Raw genomic sequence first — 7956 nt, forward strand, 5'->3', positions numbered from 1 at the left:
AACGAGAATATTTAGAAACGTTTTAATGAGAACCGCCTCATTAAAGTTTAGTCAAAACCCTGTAAACGGTCAAGAAGAAAATGCTACTTGAAATGTTCCGATTTTTTTTATCTCATGTGACCTTATTACGCATGATATTTTTAACGATTCAAAAAATATTGCAGAGGACTCAATAAGATAGTTCCATCGAAGTTTAATAAGAAGTTGAATGTTAATATTGGATGATATGCTGGTCGGCGTTTTAACTCCCAAAATCCATATTTGCTTTCCAAAACACCAATAATCAAAGTTTTATAAAAATCAACATTAGAAATAAAATTTCTTTTCATTGTAAATATATTTCGTTCATACAGACTAAATCTCGATCATATATTATAGATATGTATAACTTTTGTATTTCTGTGCAATTCGTTCATACGACTAATATACATTATTTGTGTTTCTGCCACAAATACGAGTAAACATGTTGGTATTAGCGTAAACTTGTTCATAATGATTTTATTTTATTTAAATAAGCAACATTTGATTTATTGTACCATTTACAGTTATTTAATTACATATTTACCGGTAATATAAGTCGTTCTTGTGAGCAATTGTTAGTGAACAATTGTGAAAATAAAATACTGACATAAATCGTTTATAAGTTTGCAAGGAAAGTTTCAAAGGGAGCATCTAAGAATCAGCTCTTTAAAAGTTTATACATTTTAACTAATTTTTTTATGGGAAGATTATGCCTTTTGTTTAACGACGAAATTTATATTTAAGCCCCATATCTTAAGTGTACAAAGGATCACACCCATTTAAAAAAATATTACAGATGACCATCGTTTGATCATAACCAAGTTATATATAACTCTACTCAGTGATTTAAGAGATTTTGTTTGATAATTTCGCCATCAATATTTATCAAAATTCCGGTGATCGTATTATGCTATAAAGTGGAATGATTTTGTATAGCACTATCCACGAATAATATTTTGAGGCTTAGGACAAGTTTTTATTTCAGATTGAAAACCACGACGCTCGACGACGCATGAAGAAAACAAAACCTTGCTCTTGTAAGAGATTAAACCGCATTGAATTTAAAACCGATATACAATAAGCTACTGCTTAAATGGCAAAGATATTATATTCTACTTAATAGTCTAAATACTAAGTAAAACATTGAGTGAATACCTTTGACAGCGCTGTTTCAACAACCAAAGGGCCTGCGGGAATTCCCATGACTTGGGCTCGTGTTGACTTTCTGAATGTGTGGGGATTTCTAGATGATGATAGTTTTATAATTTAAAAAAAAATTAAACTTGAGTTCAACAGTCAAATAATACGTTAAAGAGTTTAACGATTAAACGAACATAACACGTTGCTTGACATAAATACACTGGTCTTTATCCTTAAATGCAAAACAGTTAAATTCTGATATAAAAATATAAAGGTAAATGATATTATGCCAATTTAATTTACGCAGAAATTGTCCCAGTTGGTCCTCGTTTCACCGCAAAGAGATCACTGAAAAATTGGTCCCCGCTAGACTGCATGGCATCCATCAACTCTGGATTAAGTCGGTCCCGATTCTTCTTCAGAAAACCAGTTGTGTCGTACGAAACCTGGTACATACAACAGCATACTAAATACACTTCAAAATATTCAATTCATCGACAGTGGATGTTAAATCGTCTAATTGAAATACGTTGTTATTGTAGTTTCCAGTATAAATCGGCGTTTTGAATTCATTTGATAAATTGTTATTACATGTATGTACGTTAAAAAAACATGTTTGAGGTTCAATCATATAAAACACATTAATTACGTTTTGTTGGGCATCATCGGTTTTACCGGTTTTATTATATCTGGACCGTTAGTTGTTGTTGTTGATTTTGTTTTCCTTATCATTCAAATGATCCAATATCTTACTTTAGCTGCAAAGTGGTGGATACCAAACATACGCTCTGCTCCACGACAGTCGAAGTATTTGCTGTCTTTGAATTGTTGTTTTACACGGAGAACAAAGCCTTGGTCTGAGCCTTGCTTGAAGATTGATACCTCGTCTAAGATATCCAAGAGACCCACCTTTTTCTACATGTAAAGTAAAGAGTCATATAAACAATTATGAATAAAAATTAACGAACGGATGTTTAATCCTTTAGCTGTCTTAAAAACAAAACAATCGAGTCATGTCTAATCCCTGTCGTTTCTAACACAAAACATTATGCCATCAACAACGATTAAAAAATCATTACAAATCAATAAGACGACAGAAATAATTGCATAAGTTCAAGTTAATTAGCATTTTCCTTAAACAAAATGCGACCGCACCTCTTCAAACGCACGCAGAAGGTGATCATTGTTTTCGAACTTGACATCATCAAATTGAACGCCCTCTGTCGCGTATAGTTCCATTTCCATAATGAAGATATGTTTGTTCATAAAGTTCTGCAATTTTTCGTTCACAATATTGATACACAGCTGCTCGAAACTGTTTCGTTCAAGTTTCTCAAATCCAGCAATATCGAGAAAACCAATATTGGCTCTTATATCAGTGCTGAAAACAAAACGTATGATATGTATGCGTCAACTAAGTTGTTGAGTATTAATGAGTGATGTTAGCGGTTGCAAATACTGCATTATTATTATTTTCATTATAACAAAGTCAACGGGGACGTGGACAAAAGGTACATTTATTCTCTTAATAATTAAAACGTTTAATCTTTTGTTGAATCTTTTTAGGAATTTTTTGATGTTCTGTTAGTGATGAGTTAAATTTTTAAAATAATTACAGTTTAAGCACAAATACCATTTTCAAATTGATGAATATCTCTCAACAAACATGTATTTATCGAAAATAAGTATTTTGTTCGATTGGTTAAAAACAAAAAATTGTTGAGGGATTTAGAGGGATTGATGCTATACAAGATATGATGTCATGTTCCATTATTTTAATTGATTTCTTTCAATAGCTATGAAAGAAAGCATATTTATCTGGCCTGTTGCTTTTATAGAATCATGTTCTTAAAACATAAAATAGCCATAATTGTCAATAAATATTTCAAAATCGCTTGTTGAAATGTTTGAACAAATCTTCTAAAGTCTATTTGTGCAGGGATCCTGTCTCAAATTCCTTTGGCAAATTGTTCTCACCCCTGTCTTCGCGGGTGTAGATTCTGGTTGATCATGCGCACCAACCATCTAAACATGCGTTCATAGAGAAGTTTGGCTAAGGCATCTCTCCCGTCTTCAGCTTGTTGTACTGTTTTAAACACGGCAGAATGAAACAGAGAAAACATGGTGATGCACAGGTTGTATGAATTATATGTACTGAATTAATTAAGTACAAACTTGAAAAACGTGACAGAAAATAATCAACGCCTTTATCACAACGCTTGTAAGAGTATATAATAATTATGTGATCATTACATAAAGCTTGTAATAAATGTTCTATCAGCGACATAATGAACACGTTCTTAACAAACCGTTTTTGGGCCGCCTATTTGAAGAAACGAGTGCCTCATTAAACGCGATTTCGTCCAATTTAAGTAAACTTGCAGCTGAAAACATAAAACGTTGTTTATGTCGAGTTCATGTATAAAACATTCAGATTTGCAATTGAGGCGATTATGCCAAAACGATAACGTATTAACATAAATTTCAACATATATGTGAATCATGCGTTTATAATGTATATATCCTCTCGTCGATTTCATTCATTCATTTTAATAGAACCATCTTTAATAATTGTCGAACGAACCAAGACCAAAAATTACAACGCAAATTCCTTTTAGAAAAGATCGTCCTTTGCCGTACGAGTTAGAGTTGTACAGTGTAAAGTAGTACCATGCGCAAATGGTGCTGCATCTTTGATCTGTGCAATGCCTTTGTCGTCCTCCTCGAATTCAATCTCAGTAATGTTAATGACTGCCGCAAGTATGGTAAGTACTACCTCACTGTCCTGTATAAAGTTAAAAAGTTTCGCATTTAGCTAAATAATATTGCTGGCCACAAGCAGATTTATAAAGTTTTCTGCATGCAAAAACGAGGTTTTCAAATTGTAATGGTATATTAAAAAAAACACTTGCAGATTGATATTTGTTATTAAGATGGTCTCGTTTTTTTAAACGAAAAAAAGTGATAGGTCGACTGCAGATGGCATTCAATCGGTCAACACTTAAAAAAATGTATAATATTTAATAGAACATAAAAAATAACTCCAGAAACAGGAGGGATAAAAGTATTGTTAACCAATGATAGTATTTTATTTGACTCCAGGATACAATACACTCATCGAAGATATAACACTTATTTTTAGTTGGGATCATCGAGCTGGTAAGGTAAAAGCAAAGTTATATAGGTTTAACATTAAAACGGAAATAAAAAAAACATATCACTTTTCTTTTAAATGTCTCTATGATGAAAATATGAACTAACCACACTGATTTTGTCCAATATTTTCATTGTTTCGGAGAATATCTGTGTATATCTGTCTGCATTGTGAACATGGTATGGATCGCTTCGCATGATTCTGAAGTGAAAACAAATAACAAGTGTGCAAATAAAGCGATTTTCTCAAATTCCATTACACATTTTCACTCAACTGCTAAATTCTAGATCACTTAAAGATTCATACATAATTTGTGATGTTTTGTGAATAATGCAACTGACATATACAAGTTATTTGTTCAATGTTAACAACTTATTTCAGCAAACTTGTATAGAAATACACATTGATTATTTAAAAAAAACGATATTTGACGGATGACAACGAATGTTAGTCAGAAAACAAGATTTGTTTTGCTTAAAAAAGTATTGTCCAAAAGTGCTTAATTTTCTTAGATAATATCTTTATGTTTTAATGGATACAGCACTTGTTAATTATATAATGTCCACTGCTTTAAAAACTGTGAAGACTTGAATAAACCTCACTATGCAGGAGAGTACACAGATCAAAGCTTCTCTTGCTATGATGTGTTTTAAATGTAAAACTGTGTGACAAGAACGCTTTTGATATTTTAATTGACAGTTATAATGCGATTCTCACATTTAATAATGTGGAAAACATCATCAGCTATTGGGAAACAACCGTCATAGCTATTCTGAATTCCTGCATTTATTTCCATAAAAATGTACGTTTGCTTAATCATGGATTCACCTATACTGGTCGATATCTAAAGCTATACGCAGATCTTTCCTTTGTGTTGGAGTGCAGCCAGCAAACATTGCGTAAAATATGTGGAATATGCCTTCTCCTTCGCTCTGACAGACGATTCTGGACTTCTCGAGAATATAGTCGCGGACGACAGCTGAAACCTTACATCCAACATTTATTGATTAAAATGTAAATAATATTTTTTTCTGTTAAAAGGTAGGAGTTGCATTACCTGTTTACGTTTTTCATCATTTAAAGTGTTGCGCAAAATTTACCAGATAAAATCCGCATTATCGGATCACATTTTGCTAATGGTTCATATAATTTCAATATTGTTGCCATTTAAAGAGATGGCAAAATTTTAGGGGTTGAACATTAGCTGAAGATAATTATTCATAGAAACGTCATAACCATGGTATAAAGTATTGTTAGCCTGATCCTTGGTGATTTGTGCGGTTCATGTTTAAGTCTGTCACATGCATATTGTTGTATTGGAACTCAAAACAAGTCATAATTATTAAGTCCTTCATATTTTCATGTCTAAATTTTGATAACAATTATGTACTGATGTGTCTATAGCGTCCTTCTAGATTGTGTATCCGAAATCCTACTTTTTAGTCAAATGTCAAAACAGATACATCGTGCATGAATAACTCACCAGAATAAAGTTAAGAAAAAAACCTACATTAACAAGACCAATATAAGAGTTGTCATTTTATATATATTTTCCTTTTGTGCAGTCGAAAACTCATTAATTTAAAAAGACATTTAACAATTTGGGGAATCTCTACTTATCTGTGCAGATTAGATCATATGTCGTTATAGAGATGAAGGTTAGACTGAGGAAGATATGATGAATTTAATCGACTTAATCATCATTTGATTTGTCGGTGCAATTAAAAAGATATCAATAATATTTTTTTCAAGTTTTCGTGCTTATCCGTTTGTTAAAGATTGGGAAAACAAGAAAGATTAAGATTAAAATCGTTTCTTCAATATAAACATAAGTAGGCTACAGCTTCTAGTTAGTTTGATACACTGCAGTCAGATTATTCAGATATATTACCTCCTGCTAGTTGCCCATCTTGATGGAAGCTCACTTCGAGGTATTTCGCAAATCTGCTTGAGTTCTCGTTAAGTGGGGTCATCGCATTTCCAAATGCCTCCAACAATGGGTTAATCTAAATGAACTCAATGGTTAGATATGACGACATCCCTTTGCAGTGATTTTTGTTTATTTTCGTTTTTATTAATATAAATAGCCCACACTTATTAGCGGATTTCAGGAGTTAAACTATGCGCGCATAGTTGTCATGTCACAGAAGGATTATTGTTCAGAAATTTTGTTATACTTAGCACAGCGACGAATGGATATAATGAGTAACTGATTCATTTTTAAAGTAGCTCAGCAGCAGGTTAAATATATTTGGCAACAACTCTTAAAGCCCAAATATGTTAAAATAGTAAATCCTCACCTCTATGAGTTTGTTGTGCAGCTCCATGTCCCCGCCCTTGCACATGTGCACGAGGTGTTTAACCATGTACTTCGTACTTTCTGTCTTCCCCGCACCACTCTCACCAGAGACAATGATGACCTTGGTGAAACAATATGATTTTTTTCAAGGCTTCTGGCGTCTCAATGAATGGCAATCATAAAAATATATATTGACTATTTCTTTTCTAATAATTACATGATTACCATTTAACAAAACGTTCGCGCAAAACAAGTAACAGTAACAACGACTTTGCAAACATATTAATTTTGATTAAGCTTAAGTGTCTTTAAGTCTGATACGTTTTGTAAATATTTATATAGTTAGAAAACTAGAAAGGTAACCTAACTCAACGCTCATGACAAGTCTGATATACAGAGGTTTAAACATGTCTGCTCACCCTATGCTTTCGTGCACTGTAAAATTGTTTATAAAGATATGACATATTTTTCGCATTGTTGAGTGCACAGTTTCTGTTAATTAACTGTATTGCCGTAAGCGTATGAAGGTTTCAACACCGTGTCAGGACTGTAAACACAACATCAGCTACTCCAAATTAAGAGGGATGTTTCCAATATGGAGGAAATACACTTGACCTTTAGATCGTCGCACGACAATCTGCGTTATACCTGATCTTTTTTGGTTTGCAGCATGCGTTTGTAAGCAGCAGCTGAAACTTTGAAAACGTGGGGCTCCAGTCCGCCAAGCGCCTGTTGATAGTGGTACTTCTCGTGGAACTGAAATGTCAAATTGTTTAACGTGCAGAACATCAGTGTTTTGATATAGTTACATAATAATGGTGCACAAAACGATCAGTTATTTAAATTTAGTCATCGGAACATACGTACTCCGGCTGTAATGTTGGACAGGATACGGCGATATTTCGACTAATAATGCTGGGAGCAGAATTACTACATCTCACAAAGCGCCCAAGACCACATTGAAAAAAACACATTCATGTGGTTGAAAATCTTAAGGAACACCGCCAACAGGCCAACAGGCATTTAGGCTGCCTCTAAAACATGAAATTTCCGTTAAGCTAATTGAATGTTTGTGGGTTTCATTTCAAGGCTACATACATTTGTATGTAGAAGAACTTCACAAATTAAATTTTACATTTCGAAAGGAGTTTATCTGAGAGAGACTTTCAGTGATCGTTACCACGGAAAGAAAGCTTGCTGTCATTATATACTGCAAGTTTGACATATTTTACAGTTCAGTCGAACTATTATGCAGATATAAACCACTGTTCACAAACTGTTTTACTTGAACATGGTTTATATTTTAAACGATGCTCACATTATCAAATACTTATTCTCATAA

General features: G+C 33.1%; 2 long non-coding RNA genes across 2 annotated transcripts; both read right to left on the reverse strand.

Moving 5' to 3' along the window:
* Positions 1 to 1229: 1229 nt before the first annotated feature.
* On the reverse strand, positions 1230 to 2052 carry LOC127873180 (uncharacterized). Its single transcript, XR_008046038.1, has 3 exons — positions 1915 to 2052; positions 1465 to 1607; positions 1230 to 1264 (listed from the first exon to the last, which is right to left on the reverse strand). It is a non-coding gene; the product is annotated as an uncharacterized LOC127873180 (long non-coding RNA).
* Positions 2053 to 3213: 1161 nt separating this feature from the next.
* Positions 3214 to 3896, reverse strand: LOC127873605 (uncharacterized). The gene is made up of 3 exons (XR_008046286.1): positions 3832 to 3896; positions 3471 to 3545; positions 3214 to 3247 (listed from the first exon to the last, which is right to left on the reverse strand). It is a non-coding gene; the product is annotated as an uncharacterized LOC127873605 (long non-coding RNA).
* Positions 3897 to 7956: the final 4060 nt, after the last annotated feature.

The sequence above is a fragment of the Dreissena polymorpha genome, chromosome 3 (assembly GCF_020536995.1).
Source record: "Dreissena polymorpha isolate Duluth1 chromosome 3, UMN_Dpol_1.0, whole genome shotgun sequence".
NCBI classification, from domain to species: domain Eukaryota; kingdom Metazoa; phylum Mollusca; class Bivalvia; order Myida; family Dreissenidae; genus Dreissena; species Dreissena polymorpha.